Here is a 19,494-nt window from a genome sequence, read left to right as displayed (position 1 = left end):
GTTACCTGTGTAATTTCTGGGCAAGACCCACTCTGCTTCATGGAGGCTCATTCCTGTTTTGTCTCTGATGGTTACATAAAGGGAGCAAACATCTCGTTCAGCCTTACCCACTCCTCCTATTATAAATTAGGATATGCTCACTTCTAATACACTGACAATCCAACAGATTAGGAAAAAAAACTGTTGTTATGATTAAAGTATTTACTTCATTGAAATGAATCAGACAGGTATTTAATTAATTATTTGTATCCATAACCTGTTGTTTGCTGTTTGCTTTCCCAGGGCCAACGTTTAGTATATTAGACATTGCAATGTAGTGATCAAAAGCACCAGAGACTAGGCGCACATGGGCTTTTTTTCTCCAGTAAGTTCCAAAACCTAGGGAGAGAGAAAGAAAAGATATAGGAATACAAAGATTATATAGTATATGGGGTTTAAATTCCCCTCTTTAGAAAATAAAGCATTCAAATAGCAATGACTAGTATTTAAGATCACTCAGGCATTCTCTTTTTTAAAAAATGTAATTTTTTTTTTTAAACTATTAAGAAAGGGAGCTATTCCTGTGCTCTTTCCTTCCTCCATCCAGTCTGAGCCTGTTGGAATCCTGCACCGTTCTTGTAAGCATCAGGCAGCCTGTCAGGGAAAGGATGAACAAAGAAGACAGAGCCGGCTGGGAAGAGTGAGATGAATGCAAAGAGCTCCAAACCAAGCAGAGTTTTCACCGCCCCCACATCCATGCCCTGAAATAGACACAGAATTGCACATGCTTCTAGCTCATTGGCCAGGTTCAGAGTTAGCAGAAGTTAATAGCTGAGTGCCTTTTTCTTAATGGAAGTACTGCTATGTCAGAAAAAGAAATCAAAAGAGCCCTGGGGTTAAACCAGTCTCCAGATTAGCCGGCTAGTTGGCCAGCATGTGACAAACCAAAGGCACAAAGACCCGTGTCCAGTGGGCGGCCGGGCTTGGGACCTTCCAAGAAGCACCTATGCAATGATGGCAAAGCATCAAGCATGTGCCAGACTCACATGAGACCGCCTTTAGAAATGATGCTCTCCCTCACTCAGGAGGTGAAGGAGCCAAGTTAGAGGTGTCTCGGCTATCAGAGTTGATATTCCCTTGGAAGCTCTGATGACTTAAATTCTTTCTTTTTTCTTCACAGAACCTCTTCTTTCTTACCTTCCTTTACCTCTTTTCTTCTTCTCTCTACTGTTTCTCCTCCTCCCTTGTCTTTTCCCCTTCCTTTGTCTGCATTTCTCTTTTATTTTCTTCAAAGAAACATCTAAGTCATAGCCACAGTTATTCCTTCTCAAGATCATTGCCAGCCAGTTGCAAGGCTACAGATTCAGAGATGCAAGAAAGTTGGCCTCATTTGCCTGAGATGGGAAAAAAAAAGAAACATAAGGAATAGTTATCTATGTCTCTCAAACAAAATAAAAATAATCTTATTTACTAGGTGTAATTTCAGTCAAATTGTGCCTAACCAAACTCTGACAGAAAGACATGTTGATTTTTTAAAAGCTATCCTACTCTAGGCAAGCTGTACAGGGGCTAAATCACAATTTTCAAACCACCTCATGAATGGGAAACTAAATTCTAATCACATCTCTGTTTTGGACATTATAATGCCAATTAAGATACTGATTCAACTCCTTTAGGACTCTTTCTAAAACTTAAGTATCATTGCTATAAGCTGAAGTGATTTTAGAAGACAGTTACTTGTTAGGTAGGCTAACCATTTATTAGAATGGAAGGCCAAAAGGAGAAAAATACCTGAGATCTGAGGTGGTTTTAGGTCTATTTTAAAATGTTTGTAAGTTTTGTTATATCTGAAAGCATCACTGAAGGAAACTCCAAGAGTGTATTTCAATTCCATTTCTGTTTCTTTGAATTGGACATTGAATTGGACAGAGCATTTCTAACATCTCCTGTGACCTCTTATGGGTTGATGAGAGACTGAAGGGAACACGACCAATATTTTGCAATGTTTGGAAAGAATTTGCTGCTAGCCACAGCACACTTTGTCATGTGCTGACAGCAGGGGATGAGGAATGGCCATGAAGACTCCTCGGAAGCATCCGCCAGTTTCTGACTTTTAATCCCGTGCAGGAAGCCTACAAGGTCAATGACAGCTGCCCTTCATTCTCCCTTTCTCATTGTTCTCTGCGGTTACTCCTCTGTGGATACGCACATATCAGGGTTCACCTTCACTCCACAGTCCTTCTCCTGCATCCCTCTTGACAGGGCCACATAGATGGAGCTCCCCAAAACTGGGGGAATCCTGCATGCTCTTGTCTCTCCTTAACTTCTCCCACCAAGATTTTTATGAATATTGTGATTATATCAGACCAAAGAGGCCAGTTGAGTGTTGCAAGGAAACATAAGACTTGATTTTGATAGCTATAAAAGGAAAGCCCAGTTTCCTCTGCTGCACTAGCAAATCTTGCTTTCGAAGTCACAACTTTAGTGTTAGTTAAAAAAAAAAAAAAAAAAGGACTCGGGGGGTAACTCCCTGCCACAAAAGCTGGGCATGAGGCCAGGACACTGCACTCTTAGCCAAGATTCCACTGGTCAGCATTTTTCATCCAAAGATGAGGGTGTCCCGCTGAAACCCAAGATAGAAGAGGCAAGGTTACCAGTCTCTGCACACAAGGAAGTTAATTGGCTTTTCCTCCCAGAAGAATGTGTTCATCTTTTATAAGGCATTAGAGGCCTTGGAGAAATGTAATCATCCGTAAAATCAGAAAAGTACATAGACTAAGGCCTACATGTGCTTCCTCTTTTCCTGCTTCTGCTCCATATACATAAAATTCAGCCAACAAAAATGTATCATGCTAATTATGGCCTACTTGGTCATACCAAATTTGTTTTCAGTCTTTCTAGTTGCTAATTCTTTATTCAAAAATGTTCTGTCTAATGTATTGTCATTCCCTTTTTCACAATGCAGAAATTACACACTGTTTGCCCTGAGTTTATCCAAACAAAACACAGCTAGCAGTGGAAAATAGGGCCTTTTTAAAAAATGTAAGCCTAGTAGTCCAGAGTACTAATAGGTAGCAGAGAGAGGAAATATTGATAAAGTGAAATTTAGAACCAAAGTGTTTACTAATTGCAGTTTTCATTAATAACGGTGTCAGAGTTAAAAGGATTTTCAAGTTAACTGCAAGTAGTTGAAATAGAATCTCTCATGACATTCTGAAAGCTGTGTCCCTTTGCTGAAGACTAAGGTTTGTTTTTTCTTTCCTCTTAATATTGGCCTGTAGGCCTATATGTAAAGACAAGCCTTCATGCAACCTGTTCATCACATGTTGATTTATTTCAGAATACAGCATTATTCTATTAGGTAAAGTATAAATTAAACATATGGTTACTTAATATTTTTTATTTTTTAACCCCATTTCTGTCGCCATCCAGGTAAAACTTAGATGGGCTTATTTGTTAAGTTACATAACTGTAGGAAATGAGCATGGTGGGTGGGTGTGTGTGAATTTTGTAATTAAAATCTTGAAATTTGTGGTTTCACGGACCAACAGGTGGGATCGTGTTAGCTAAACCTTATCTTGTTGCTCTGATGAACTGTTTTCTGTACATAGTCTAGAATAAAGGTTGGGATCACAGTTCACTCTACAATGAGAAGAATCCTCTGGGCTCAGAACACCACCAACCCCATTAAACGACTTCCTGAAAGATGACCTCTAGTTAGCTAAATGGAAAGAACTTGAGGGCAAGAAAGAGAAGCATCTGAAGGATCACACAGAACAGAGGAGAAGCCTGATAGAAGCTGAAGCCCAAAGGAGAGGCACAGGTCAAGAAATAACGTAGACTCTGAAGGCTTATCTGTCAACCCACAGTCACCCATTAACACCTAAATGCAGTTTACCTTGTCAGGTGTCATCCTAGAGCAGAGCAGTTTGGTAGGATCATGAAAAACAAGAGGAGAGCTCCACTCGGATTTGGGACCTGGGGCACAGGATCGGAATACCTGTTGAGGGCAAAAATAAGAACTAATATCTATTGAGCTCCTTCTGTGTGCCATTTCTTATAAATGCTTTAGCAGGGCAAGAGAGGGCAAGGATTGAAGAAGTCATATGGATTAGCATCCCCCTAAAAAGTAGGAAGATATTTCTAATGCATTATAAAACTCATTAGACCCTATTTTGCCTTACAGTGTCTCTGAATTTGAAGGTAGAGTCTGGCCCAAGGTAGTCCTCTGCTCCATAGGAATTGATCCTGTCAATCCGTAAACAATCCATAGAAACAAAAGTCAGGAGAACAAAACTAAGTAGAAGTCTGCCCTGTGTTTCCTGGAGAGGAAAGTGACCTGAGTGACCTCTGAGTTCTCCTGTCCTGCAAAACTCACATCACTGGAGTGGTCCTGGGCTGTTTCTGTAATGAGCAGGTTCTGGGTATGTCCATAGAAGCAGATGGTGTGATCCTGGACCACCAAAGTAGAAGGAGCCTCTGAAGGTGGTGTCCTACTTGGGGTGAGAGTCTGTCCTCACACACCCCTCCTTTTATGTACAAATTGCCCACTCAAAATGCACACCATCTGTTAATCCTCTGAATGCTGGCCTGGAAGTTGCTTATAAGATACTGATATGTGACTTGAGTTAACGTAATGTACAAGTAAGTGATTTGCTAAGTAGCTTCTGGAACCCTCACCTTGAAAGCATAAAGGACATGGGATATAGTTAGGAAGAGCTGAGGCGGTGAGGACAAGTCCCAACATGGCTCACTTATCTGGAGGGAGTTGCTGTTTGTTTCCTGCTCCTCAGGGCCTTGGATTATCAAGGAAGCACCCTGAGGATACCTGGAAGGTGAGGAAGGAGTTGGGAAAAGCAGACTTCAGAGACAATAAGAAAGACTTGACTGGTTTCATAGTGAAGGAGGCTATAATTCTGATAGCATCCAACAGTTCTGTTTTGGTCTTGAACATGTGAGGGTTCACATGTGTGTTGCTGTTCAGTTGTTCAGTGTCCAACTCTTTGTGACCCCATGGACTGCAGCACGCCAGGCTTCCCTGTCCTTCACCATCTCCCAGAGCTTGCTCAAACTCATGTCCATTGAGTCGGTAATGCCATCCAACCGTCTCATGCTCTGTCGTCCCCTTCTTCTCCTTTCTTTGATCTTTCCCAGCATCAGGGTCCTTTCTAATGAGCAGACTCTTGGCATCAGGTGCCCAAAGCTTCATCTCAGTCCTTCTAATGAATATTCAGGATTGATTTCCTTTAGGATTGACTGGTTGGATCTCCTTGCAGTTCAGGGGTCTCTCAAGAGTCTTCTGCAACACCACAGTTCAGAAGCATCAATTCTTCGGCGCTCAGCCTTCTTTATGGTCCAGCCCACACATCCATACATGACCACAGGAAAAACCATAGCTTTGACTAGAAAGACATTTGTTGGCAAAGTAATGTCTCTACTTTTTAATATGCTGTCTAGCCCTCTCACATATGTATGTATGTGCATATTCTTACATAAAAATATACAGAGAGAAACAGATGTAGAAGCAGATGCTTTGCCGATTCCCAAGACCCTCAGTCTAGGCTTCTTGAGCTACACCATTGTTATTGCCACCACCAGCAGCCAAGCACAGGCATTCTGAAGATTTCTGAAGATCCATGATCATCTGTGCCTGTTCATTTTCCATGGCCTGTTTAATTGAAAGGTGTTGCAGTTACTGTTTTTCTTTTAGGAAAGTGGAGTTTATTGCCCTGCTGTCTCTGGAAACTAGCCATAGCTTGCAAATTTGGAACACCCAGAGCAAGCGTGATAAATTATCCTCAGTGAAATATCCCTAGCACTTCTGCCAAAAGAAAGGCTTGGCAGCCTGCGAGATTTGATACAACTCTCTTCTTACAAGGCTGCAAAGTGGACTTTTCCCCATTCCCTTCTCCCCCAAAACCACAGAATAAAAGGATCAGTTTTGAAAAACATTTAAGATGAGGGGGGAAAAATTGCACTTGGGATTGTCCCCCAGAGACTGGGCTGGTGTTAAGCAAAATTGTGCAAGCACCCCTTTTCCTCTGTATCCCACTGCTTCCCTACTGCTAATTCTCCTATTCAGTTATTTGTCCATGACATGGCCTCATCCTTTACAAAGCAAGAGCTGTCCATGTCATTCACTGCGTTCACCAGCTACAATTGTACATAAAGCTCAATATTGAGTTGCTGGGCATGGCTCTGTCCCTTCTTGAAAGACTGCATCATTAATTAGCAGATACAAGGTTCTGGGAAACACTTACTCCATCTACTGGTCAAACCCATCTTGTATGGAAAAAGCTGATTTTCTGAACTGTGGACTGTGTGTGTAAGGGGATGGGATATGAAGCCAGAAATGCAGTTCTAAGTACATGTCTCTGACCTTTAATGGTAGGTTTTATTCCTGAGTCACATGGTAATCTTCCCAGCAAATTATCATGTCTGCTGATATCACCAGAAACTGAAATATGAGGCTGAATATCTAAAGTAAAAATGCACTATCCTTTCTGAAGTACAAGATGATGGCCTACAGTAAAGAGTGAACTTGGTCATCTATTTTAGACTATAAAGATTTAGAGTTGGCACACCACAGTTGAGTTCATAAATTCTGGCCAGTATGGACCTGCAGCTACTGATAATGTTGCTTCCACCAGTCAGACCTGAGTGTCCTATTTGATAGCCTATAGTCAGCTGCTTGGTCCTGACTTAACCTTATCCCTCTTGCCCACCCCCAGTCCCACCTCCATACATATGCTCTGTGGTCCCCAATGTATGGATTCCATCCAGAGGACTCTCCAAATGAGTTCTCCATGTAGGTGCTAAAAGAAGATAGCACTGTGCCATGAAGAAGAGCTCTGAGTCCAAGCCACTATGCCTAAAAATTCGAAAATAATGTTTCCTGGAGGAAAGAAAAAGCCAGGAAGTCTTTACTCTTTCGTACCCTCTCCTTGCTTCTTTGAGGTACTCATGATGCCTTCAAGATACTGCGTTTCTTCTGACTAGCTTTTGGTGACAAGTATTTATGAGATAGTCACCAGAAAAAGGGACCATCACTTGGTGTCCTGCCTTCCATGCGTGCTAAATCGCTTCAGTCATGTCTGACTCTTTGTGACCCTATGGACCATAGCCTGCCAGACCTCTGTCCATGGGATTCTCTAGGCAAGAATACTGGAGTGGATTGCCATGCCCTTCTCCAGGGGATCTTCCCAACCCAGGGATCGAATCTGCGTTTCTTTCGTCTCCTGCATTGGCAGGCAGGTTCTTTACCACTAGCACCATCTGGGATGCCCATGTCTTGCCTTAGGTTGCATAGTAATTATGTCTTCTCCTCTGCCCTCTTCCTGGGCCATATTGAAATGATCTTTCCTCACCCCCCCTCCTCTTTGTTGCTTAAATTATATAAAATACTTATATATTTCAAAATTAAGAAAAATACAGTATACTGAAGAATATATTATACTTTCATTCAAAATTCCTTTTATTTTTGCTTTACACTGTGTTCACCAAATTTTGACTAAGTATAGAATCATGGTTCTATGGCTGGATGGCATCACCCATGCAATGGATATGAACTTATTATTATGTTCTAGATTGGAAAGACATAATTATTATTTCTAGATTGGAAAGACAAAGGAACAATCTGCTTAAAAATAGCCTAATTTTTCCAAAGATGATAGACCACTTGAAAAATGAAGATCTTGATAAAAATCTAACAAGGAGTCTGTCACATGTGAGCTCACTCTGGTCATGTGTTTACAACTGTGTCTGACCTCATGGTGTTAATGGTCCTTCTAAACTTAAGCATTCTCAGAAACTGTAATTGACATAAAAGACAGAATGATGAGCAGACTTAAGATTGGGTAAGAGAGAGGAATGATGATAAAGGTCAACAAGCCTTCCAAGAAGTAAACTGAGTGGGAAGGAGACTGGAGAAATAACTCATAAAAAGCAGTTCAGAAGAGTAGGGTGTTTTAAAGGTCAGAAACCGATTCCCATTGTGGGTGCAGAAATAACAAGAAATGCTTTGATGACTCAGCGTTCATTAGGTAGTACTAAATTGCTAGTGAAACAGGAAAGTCATTTGCATTTCAGATTTACCCTTTCTCCAAATTTCATTTTGTGGTAAGGGCCCTTTTAAGATGACTTAATGAACCTTTTTCTTTTTTTCCTTTAAATTGCAGAAGCAAGCATACACACCTCATTCAGTGGTGACTAACATTCTTCATCATCTCCTCAATTTATTGAAATTAGTTGTGATGCGGTTGGGTCTAGTTGAAAAGTCATGCCAGTTTTTCAAAACAGAAACCCTGCTGGTCTCCCTGGAACCTTTTGAAAATTGAAGCCAGGAGGTGAAAAAGGTATATAACCTTGAGCTGGAATGCAAAAAACTAAAAGTGAAGTAGAAATTGAGTAAGAAGGTGTCTTCTTCCTGCCATGTTAACAGAGCTCATGTTTCAGACATTCAGCTACAGTTGATGCCCTTGTCATATAGCATGAATACCCAAGAGCCTGAGTCATCATGTCCTCTCAGTACATGATATTTAGATCAGATCAGATCAGTCGCTCAGTCATGTCCGACTCTTTGCGACCCCATGAATTGCAGCACGCCAGGCCTCCCTGTCCATCACCAACTCCCGGAGTTCACTCAGACTCACGTCCATCGAGTCAGTGATGCCATCCAGCCATCTCATCCTCTGTCGTCAACTTCTCCTCCTGCCCCCAATCCCTCCCAGCATCAGATTCTTTTCCAGTGAGTCAACTCTTTGCATGAGGTGGCCAAAGTACTGGAGTTTCAGCTTTAGCATCATTCCTTCCAAAGAAATCCCAGGGCTGATCTCCTTCAGAATGGACTGGTTGGATCTCCTTACAGTCCAAGAGACTCTCAAGACTCTTCTCCAATACCACAGTTCAAAAGCATCAATTCTTCGGCACTCAGCCTTTTTCACGGTCCAACTCTCACATCCATACATGACCACAGGAAAAACCATAGCCTTGACTAGACGAACCTTTGTTGGCAAAGTAATGTTTCTGCTTTTGAATATGCTATCTAGGTTGGTCATAACTTTCCTTCCAAGGAGTAAGCGTCTTTTAATTTCATGGCTGCAGTCACCATCTGTAGTGATTTTGGAGCCCAGAAAAATAAAGTCTGACACTGTTTCCACTGTTTCCCCATCTATTTCCCATGAAGTGATGGGACCAGATGCCATGATCTTCATTTTCTGAATGTTGAGCTTTAAGCCCACTTTTTCACTCTCCACTTTCACTTTCATCAAGAGGCTTTTGAGTTCCTCTTCACTTTCTGCCATAAGGGTGCTGTCATAGGCATCCTAATTATTTTACGTAGTAGAGCACTAGCCAATCTGTAATTGGCAAACCACACACAGAGATGGAAGTTTAAAAGAAATGTTCTAAATCTCAGTTTACCAAAGGATTGGGTTAGGTTAGAACTAACCCACTAACTAACCCAGTTAGGTTTAGAACTGGCAAAGACACATTCTCTCATCTACCAATTCTGATCAGTCAGTAGGCCTGCTTGGAGCTCTGGGTAGAGAAAGATTTTGATACTTGTGGGAAAGAAGGCAAAATTGAGTAGAAAGCACTTGATGATGCCATCCGTCAATCTGTATGTACCTCCCTAGTCATTCCCTTTCCCCCTTTCCTAAGCTATTTTAGTCAAGCCTTTGCTCCACTCAGATGTCCAGTACCTCCCAGCCTCTGTCCCCCTACTCTCAGCTGGTGATCTTGCTTCCCAGCTCCCTGAGAAAAGGGAAGCAATCAGAATAGACTTACCAAAGATTCCCACCATCACATCCACCCATGTGCCGGCATCTGTGGTATGCAGTCTGCCTTCCTAAATATTACTGTTGTGTTCTGAGGCACTCTCATCTTTTGCTGGAATTATAGTAGCCTCCTGGCTCCCACCCTTATCTCTACAACCTGTTCTCAACAAAGGTGCCAGAGTGATTCTTTAAAGCTTGTCAGGTTATATCCCTTCTGTGCTCAAAACATTTCTCCCCATTTTGCTCAGAACCAAAGTCATTTCGAGAGTCTCCATGGCCTACATGGATGACCCTTCCCCCCACCACTCTGCTTTCACTTCTCATCTTTCCTCCTGGATCACATTTTCTCCAGCCACATAGTTTCCTTAAACCATAAACAAGACTAGCAAGCTTCTGCCTTAGTATCTGTGTACTGCCTGAGCCATCCTTACTTTGGTTGTTGTTCAGACACTCAGTCGTGTCCAACTCTTTGTGACCCCATGGACTGAAGCACACCAGGCTTCCCTATTTCCCCATGTTTGCTCAAACTTGTGTCTTTATTTCTGCCTCCCTCCAAAATATGGATAGCTAACTCTCTTATTTCTTGAAGCCTTTTCTTCTTCTTTTTTTTTTGTTGTTTCAACTTTTATTGGACAGTTAGGAAAATTGAAACGAAATATAACTTTGTTTCTCAAAGGTCATGCAACTTGTCAGCAGTGACAGACATTATTTCTGTAGCTTATCAGATGCCTTTATTTTATCAGAGGCACTTAGCATGTATTACCTATTGTGATACATGTTTTAAACCTTTAAATGTTAACCTTATTCCTCTTTTTGCCATCTTCTTTTATTAAAATATAGTTGACTTACAATATCATGTTAGTTTGAGGAGTACAACATGGTAATTTGGTTATGTATATAAGAATATATGTATATACATATGTGTGTGTATATATATGTGTGTGTGTGTGTATTCTTTTCCAGATTCTTTTCCTGTATAGGTTATTACAAAATATTGCGTATAGTTCCCTGTTCTTGAAACCTTTTCTTATGTGCCACATTCTCAATAAAGCCTATCTTGATCATATAACTTAGAATGACAACTGCTGCCCCTCACCCAGCACTCCTCATCTCCAAAAGTCTATTTTTTCCATAGTATTTATAGTATTATAGAAAATCCCATGGACGGAGGAGCCTGGTAGGCTACAGTTCATGGGGTCGCTAGAGTCAGACACGACTGAGCGACTTCACTTTCACTTTTCACTTTCATGCATTGGAGAGGGAAATGGCAACCCACTCCAGTTTTCTTGCCTGGAGAATCCCAGGGACGGGAAGCCTGGCTGGCTGCCGTCTATGGGGTCACACAGAGTCGGACACGACTGAAGCGACGCAGCAGCAGCAGCAGCAGACTTTAATTATTTATTTTATATATTGTATACATCTGTCTCACCTCAAGGAGAGGACAAAGATTTTTTCCCCTCTTTTGTTTCTCTGGGCAAAACCCACCCCAGGAACAGTCTCCAGCACATAATTGTGTTTATAAAGAATTGGCAAATGAATGAATAAATGAATGGCATCTGGTGTGGGTGTGGGAGGGAAGCATGGAACATTCATCTCTGGAATGAACAACCTCAAAAGCCTCCCAAACTTGACATTCTCTGATTCTTTTCCCCTCAAAAATCAGCATGCTCAGAATTCTGTGCTCAGACTTCTGAATTCTTTAAGGAACATTTAGACTTCAGTGGATACAAGAGAGGAGAAATGACCCTTGTTGCCTTCTGGTTTCTCTTTTCAACCCTTGTTTGCTTTCCATTGGGGAAGAGGAGGCTGAAGGCCCCAAGGATTTCTCTTGTGCCCAAATTATTCTACTCTTTCCTATTTATAGAACCTTCCAAACAGAGTTGATTGATTGATTGATGTGCCAAAGGGAAAAGCCATTGCCCTCTGTATAATTTCATTTCCAAGTGTAGTAACCAAAACCCCAGAATGATGCCCAGGGAAAAGGGGGTTCTGTTGCATTCCCAGACAAGCTGCCAGTCTCTGGTACAAAGGGCCAAGGATCTCTCTCCATTCCCTCCCTTTTCTGCCCAGGTACCAGGGGTACCTGAAAAATTAACATTCAAGGAGTATTTTCTTGACTTCAAGTTCACTACCTTTGACATACAAGTGCCTAGTGATTTCCAGGAGAGATTGTAAATGAGATTTAGATTTATTCTTGCCATAAAGATTTGATAAAGAGGAGAAGAGGCGAGACTTTGGAACCCTGACTAAGGAAGAGACATGTCATGAGAAAGTGAGAGACACAGAAGAAAAACTTGATGAATCTGCTTTAATACTCACTGTCTTGAGGCATAAGTGGGTTCTTTCTACAAGCCAGAGACTACCATTCTCCTTTTTGTTCCTGATCGTCCCTTCTTCCTCCATGCTACCATCTCTCCCCTTGGCTGGAGGTGGATATACATGTTATATCAGTTCTCTTGGATAGCTTGAATTATAGGGAGAGGCAGTCCCTCTGGTGATGCGATTATGAAGGCAGTCAGGTTCATAAGCTTCAAGGTTACTTCCATCTGGCCAGTTTTAAAGAGCTGCAGCATACTTTGAAACGAGACCTAGGACATCTTCTAAGGCCATGTCCTAGGAATCCCTCCAAATAAAATAAATGGCAACTCGGGGGAACTCCAAAGAGCAGCCCCCTAATGATGCTTTAAAAAGGAGGGGAAGAGAGGTTATGTTTTATCAACTTAACACATTTTCTAGGGCTGGCCTAATAGATTATTAAACTGAACATTCCAGATGGCATGATTCCCATATTCTGATTTGGAAACTTGGACCCGCATCTCTGATATGGGGACTTCGCGCCTCATATTTTCTCAAGCAATCATTTCATGTCATGTTCATCTTTTTGGTAAAGTGGATTTGTTCACTGTATACCTTTATTTTGTGTAGCATTTAAAATCATTTCAAGTGATGAAATTAGAAAACCAAGGAAAAGAGATTTTTATCTTACCTTGGATCCCTTATTTAGTTTGAGAGACTGTAATCATGGTTTCTGTAGAGCTTGTTTTAAGTGGAATACTGTCATTTGTAGGAAAATGAGACAGTTGCGGACCTCATCATCCAACGTCTTATCATACAAGGGGCCAACATCCACTACCTCTCTCTCCAAAGGCATTTCTCCCATAAAAGGATGAAATCAGACACCTCTGAGGGATGATTGAAAAGTGCTGGCCATCTGATGAGGGCTCCCTTTGGATGGAACATGTCTCTTGGGGGAACAAAAGTCCAAGGAAACTAAAGATACCGACTAAAGGAGTCAATAAGATATTAATTAAATGAGTCAATATCTTTTTTACATGAACTTCAGACATTGATTGCACTGGTACTGATTGATTACCAGTGGCAAAAGATGCTCACAAGTAACTGAAACATAGGGCCTTCCTATCACCTAACTTTTTTATTTTATTCTTATGGAAAGAGAAAATCTTATTAGATTTTTCTCTTATCCTTTTTAATATGTATATTAAGAAAATGCATTTGAAAAAAAACATGTTAAAACATCTTCCCTTCAGAGTTCAGCTCTTCTGCACCACTTTGCAATTCAGAGTAATTCAGGCTCATGTTTTTTTCACATGAACTCACATTTATGCCATCAAGATCAGCAGTGATACAGTGTCTCTTAAAGAAATCTATGAAAAAACAAAAAGCCATTGATGCTGGGCTCTTCAGAAGACTGCAGTTAGTTAGATGTAGTGCTCATGTCCTTATGAGTTCTGTTTCCGGAATATACTTGATTCTCCACTTCCTTCAAATTTTCCTCATCTGTTTGGTTTCTAGGAGTGAAAATAATGCTCTACAACTTTTGTCTCTGGCATTTTACTTCAAACTTTAATACTTGTTCCGCTGCTCCTAATGCTCATGTGTTCACTGATTGCCATTTAGGATAATCAAAGGAAGTATTTGAGTCATTTGATGAGTTTTATTCTTAATTTTTATTATAACCTTTAGGCATTCTTTGAATTTTTAATGCCTAGATATATCATTAAGATGAACTCTTAACATAAACTTATTCTCACCTTGAGACTGATATTCATGAGATTGGATAGGAAACAATTCCTAAAATTAAAAAGATGTAAGAACCCTTAAGGCTTACCCTTCATTCTGGCTGAGTGAAACTTGCATTTAATAAGCATTGGAATCCAGGTATGAGTAAGAAGTGAATAATGCAGTCTCTGAGTTAATAGGATTTTGTGACAGTAGCTTGATCGAATAATTACATTCAGGACAGATTAAAATAAATGTCTCAAGGTGACGAAGTGACATCTTTTGATTCTAGAAGTATATAGATGTTGAGGAAGTGGCAGATACCCTGATTTTAAGATGAAAATTTGATCATTTTTCGTAACGCTGCTATTTGTAGTAACACAGGCTTATTTACATGGATGTTCCAGAAATCAGGGGACAACACAGTCTTGTTGGTTCTTGTTGGTTCTTCTTAGCCCCAATCCTTTTGTTGGTCCTGTTATCATTACAAAGTAGAACCTTAGATATTTATCTCCCCTACATTGGTGAAGTCTCTGAAAATAACCTGATTTTCTATAATTTTATTTCCTCCTTTGAAATCTTTTCATTAAATCTGCTTAATTTTCATGTCTCAATGAAAATGTTTATGTCAACAAATCATACAAATACAATCCATCCCTTTGTCAAATTGTTTTCCTGTTTCTAGTGAGGATAAGATGGTCACTGTAGCCGTGAATCAGTTGTACACAGCACAAATGAAGCAGAAAGTTAAAATTTTGGAGTTTGTCAGACTCAAAATTTGCACATCATGCCTTAAGATGCTTGAAATATTCTGTAATCACAACTCAAAATGGGTCAACAGGCTAAACATTTTGGGCCTTTTTCTGGCTCTAGCACTTTTTAGACCTAAAAGATGTAAATGTTTTTCAAAAGAAATTGTTTTCCTTGATAGGGAGTAGACTGGCTATTATCACTTCTTTAGGTTCATTCACCACTACAAAGGGCTGCGTGTTCAGCTAGTATCCAGGTGTGGAAAGTGAAATACTCAACTCTGGAAAAAGATCATAAGTGTGAACAATGAGGGGAAAATGAAGTAGAAAACCCTACCATGGAATCCTGCACTGTCCAATATGCTAGCCACAAGCCATCTGTGGCTAATAGATCACTGAAATGTGGGTAATCTACATGAAGAGATGTCATAACTGTAAAAGACATCCCAGCTTTCAAAGGTTTAGTATGAAAAAAGGAATAGAAAAGATTTCATTAACAAATTGCATATTGATTATATGTTAAGATAATATTTTGAATATATTGGATATTTAAAATATATCATTAAAGTTCACTTTGTCTTTTCTTTTTACCTTTTAAAAAATGCATATACATTTTATATGGCTTACATTCCATTTCTATTGCACGAATCCTCCTAACTTATTCAGAATGAGGCAATTTACCTAGTCTGCTCTGAAACAAGACACCATTAGCTCTGCCAAAGGGATGGAGTCATTAAAATGGGGCTAATCCGTGGTCTGTCAATGGTTGGGCTTTACAAATTTAATTAGCTAATGGAGCACTGGCTAAGAACAAGGTCCATATGGTTGTTTTCTCTTCAGTTAAGGGCAAAAATGTGTAGTCACTTCTGCTGAAAACTGAAGTATGCAGTTGTTATTATGGTTACCCTTAATTGGGATGGAAAAATAATCTGAAAACCTGTAGTTGATTTTCTTAAGGAATCATGAGGGTGAAAATGATCAATTTTAAATGTCCTTATGGGCTTGTAGGAATTTTCAGACCTTGGAATTTTCTATAAATGTCGCATCTGGAATAATTCCACAATTCTTATTAAGTAAGTGATCTACACCAATCATAAAAGAGAACAATGTATCCTGAGTTTAAGATGTTTTCTGAGCAGACCTTCAAGCATATTGCCTGAATAGAGACAGCAACAAATGGTGTTTAAAAGTATGTAAGCATGTTTCAAATGTCATCTAAAGAACACACAGATCTTTTTGCATTTTTTTGTCCTCCTTCTCTTAAACTTGGTTTGTAAAATTGTTTTTAACACTCTCAGTGTTAGAATGTAGGAACTTAGATGAAAGGAAACGCCCCCATTATCAGTACTGAATTTGTTCATCTTCTTCCATTTATTATTCTATTGGTTTTCTCCATATGTTGTTGTTATATATTTTTGGCTAAGTCTCCTCTGAGCAATTCTTGCAGCTCTCTTGGGCAACTAATGGGAGCTTCAGTAGCAGACTTACTATGGACAGCATTGTTTTAGTCCAGTGATGTGGGAATAACTCATGATGTGGAGCATTTTCTGTTTAGGTTTTGCTGGCCATCACACTAGGCAAATAGAAAGAGGCAAGGGCAGTGCAATGTTATGGGGAAGCAGAACACCTCATTTCTAAATACATTATAATGAAGTTCTTTAGCTATAAACTACCCCAGTCTTTTATTCCCTTTAGTTTATTTCTGGATATACTTAAAGTCTCTTTCCCTTTGCTAATGAAAGTTGTGTCTCCAGGTTTATTACCTCCAGGATCAGGAATGCGGGATTTCTAATAAGTACATTTGGAAGGAATTGCAAGTAAACACGTGTAAGGGGTGCTGAGCAAAGCGGCACCGACATCAGCCAATTGGGGAGGAGGGAAGGCAAGCAAAAGTGATCCCTTTGTTTCATGGAACGAGAGTAGTTAGCACAAATACAACAATCCCATGTAACTGTCTGAGAGGGACTCTAAGCTGAGCATGGTTGTAGAGCCACTGAGTTCTTTAACATAGCATGTCATCTCCTCTGGCTCATCACAAGGGCATTTTTTAAAGCATGCCTATAGTTGCTTACCTAGATGCCATTCTAATTGGCATCATTTACCTCCAGGACCAGCAAGATATTCTATCTGGGCCCAGAGACAACTTCTTAATCATGAACACATGCTCTCAGACCAAAGGGTAATTCCAGTTCATGACAGTGAAGTGACATACTGATTGTCCAGAGCCATGATCCCCTTTGACTCCTTGAGATGAACCTTTGCCTGCTTGTGGGTGTCTAGTTTAGCTCCGACCTACTTCTAAACGTATCGAATGTTCAGTCTCAGTGCTTTCTACAAATGCTTTTATTTTTTTAGAGTGGAGGTAATGATATTGGCCCAGAAGAAAAAAATATATGTGTGCGTGTGTATGTAGTCATCTCTATATATTCTAATTCAATAGATATTTCCTGGTTGCTTTCCCTTCTCTTTAGAAATGCAAAGTTGAAGCAGATAGAGATTTTTTTCTCAAAGCATTTATAGCCCAGTCCTGGTGATTAGGCAAGAACAAAATTACCATGCAAATCAGAAAGTGGTATACGCCATGTGAATTTACAAGAAAAGTGTGATGGTAAATTAAGAAAAGAAAAAGGTAATTCTGAATGATGAATTATAGATAGCTTTGTGGAGGAGGTGACCTTATAGCTATGTCTTAAAGGGTTGAGTGGGCTTTGGGCATGGAGAGACATGAAGAAGGACATTTGAGGTAGGGAGAATTGTATCAGAAAGTGAATACAGTCAGATCCCAGTGAGAACTTCAAACATTTTGACCTGTTCACCTGACCTCACTGAGTTGACAGCACGGGATTCATGTCCATCCCTTGTTCTTTGTATGGTGCTGATGTAATCTCTAAAAATCTATCCTCTAAGGATAATAGACCCCCCCCCCAAAAAAATGGTCTGAAACATACATACATACCTGCATAAACACACACGCACACACACACACACACACACACATGAAAATGTTCAGCACTTCTCAGGACCAAAAGAGACTTTTCCTGTTCCAGATTGTAAAACCCTTTGCTTTTCATGATCCATATCAGCATAAGTTTCTTCAAACCAGAATATTCAGGAACCTCAAAGCTTAGATTTCCAGAGCCAAAGCTCGTGGAAATATCATGCAGTCATTCAGAGAAAGCAGAAACATGCTTGTGCTTTCAATCTGAAGTCCTGGCTCTCCACTGGAGATGGTTTTGCTGAGGTTGATTGTCTGGATCAAGCTTTATTTCCATTTCTTCTCCCAAAGAAATTACCTGCCCTTAAATCTCTGGTTTGGAGGAGTGTTGTTGTTTAGTCCCTCAGTCATGTCCAACTCTTTTGTGATCCCATGGACCATAGCCTTCTGTGGGATTTTCCAGGCAAGAATATTGAAGTGGGTTGTCATTTCCTTCTCCAGGAAATTGTCCCAACCCAGGGATCAAACCCATGCCTCCTGCATTCGTAGGCAGATTCTTTACATTGAGCCACCAAGGCAGCTTGGAAGACTGCTGCTGCTGCTGCTGCTGCTGAGTCGCTTCAGTCGTGTCCGACTCTGTGCGACCCCAGAGACGGCAGCCCACCAGGCTCCCCCGTCCCTGGGATTCTCCAGGCAACAACACTGGAGTGGGTTGCCATTTCCCTCTCCAGTGCAGAAAAGTGAAAAGTGAAAGTGAAGTCGTTCAGTCGTGTCCAACTCTTGGCGTCCCCATGGACTGCAACTCGCCAGGCTCCTCTGTCCATGGGATTCTCCAGGCAAGAGCACCGGAGTGGGGTGCCATTGCCTTCTCCGCTTGGAAGAGTAGATAACCTCAAATTTACTATGAAACATAAATTTGTAAATCCAGTTTTGTTTTGGTTATAGAGCCAAAGAGCATTGAATGAGGAGGAAATAGTTGCCAGACCTTGACTGAGTCACAAGAAACTGAAAGTCAGACCCATGAGAAACAGTATCAGCATTTATCTTACATGTCAGGGTAATCTTGAAGGAGAAGTATATTATTTATGATTTTTTTTTTGCTTTCTTTAAGGGAATGGGGTTGCCATTCAAGAATAGAATAATATTTCTGAGTTTTTTGGTTTTATAATTTATACCCTACTTTGAATTTTCTTTCTGTTTAAGAGGCAAAAAAAAAAAAAAAGAGAGAGAATAAAACGATAGAGGGAGCATTGAGAAAAGAAATGCCAGGATTCCTTGTAATACTAAACATATTAGCTTGTTTTGCTAACACTGTTTATAATGATTGGTTTTATCTTTGGTAGATATCTAAGTGGACTTTTCTGACATGAATCTTTCATTAAAAAATTATATTATGGACATTTAGAAGCATGAGGTCAATTAAGGGCAAAATCTCTAAAAAAGAAAAAAGTTCTTTCTTTCTTCAGGCTCACTGCAGTAGTTGGAAGAGTTGTAGTGACTTGATCAGCAAGTGATGTGCTCATCTGGCAATGTGACCATGAGGTCAGATTTACCTGAGGTGACTTTTGTCAGTCACCCTGCAGTTCTTGGTCCCCATTCTATCATCAGGGGCACAGAGGTTAAAGCAAGTGGGACTGCAGGAGAGATGAGAGAGGAAGGAGGAACTAAGCTTCCAAAATTACCATTTCCATACTGTTCAGAGTCCATATGGATTCTGATCCTGAAATTGGAATTGTTATCTTCCAAGTTTCAAATGGTCTTTAGGAGAGGTAGTTCACATAATACTCTTAAGCAATGGACCATAAAGGAATTCAAGGTCACCTGCCCCAAGAAGGAAGAGAGAAGAAAACAGACAGGAAAAGAGCTCTGGCCAATGGCCTTCTACCTAACCCAAGAACAGATATCCATAATTTCCTCCAGGAATCAAAGAAACCACTAGAAAGGATGTTTCCTATTGCAATGAGTTATGCTGCAGAGAAACATGGAGATTTGTAGGCTGGGAGCCAGCTATGCAATGTTCTGAGAAAATCTTAAC

The 19,494-nt window shown here is 40.4% G+C and overlaps 1 protein-coding gene and 1 long non-coding RNA gene across 17 annotated transcripts in view; one reads left to right on the top strand and one right to left on the bottom strand.

Annotated features, from left to right (window-relative positions):
- SLC8A1 (solute carrier family 8 member A1) overlaps nucleotides 1-19,494 on the top strand; it is a 447,518-nt gene that overhangs the window by 310,529 nt on the left and 117,495 nt on the right. The window lies entirely within an intron of this gene.
- LOC133256920 (uncharacterized) overlaps nucleotides 181-19,494 on the bottom strand; it is a 40,051-nt gene continuing 20,737 nt past the window's right edge. Inside the window, exons 2-4 of the long non-coding RNA XR_009739333.1 lie at nucleotides 3,878-3,979; nucleotides 1,177-1,373; nucleotides 181-378 (exon numbers count right to left, since the gene is read on the bottom strand). This is a non-coding gene — a long non-coding RNA (uncharacterized LOC133256920). The remainder of the gene's footprint in view (nucleotides 379-1,176; nucleotides 1,374-3,877; nucleotides 3,980-19,494) is intronic.

This window comes from Bos javanicus, chromosome 11, assembly GCF_032452875.1.
Source record: "Bos javanicus breed banteng chromosome 11, ARS-OSU_banteng_1.0, whole genome shotgun sequence".
NCBI classification, from domain to species: domain Eukaryota; kingdom Metazoa; phylum Chordata; class Mammalia; order Artiodactyla; family Bovidae; genus Bos; species Bos javanicus.
The sequence above is the reverse complement of the archived record's forward strand: the minus strand, read 5'-3'. Positions and strand labels throughout refer to the sequence as shown.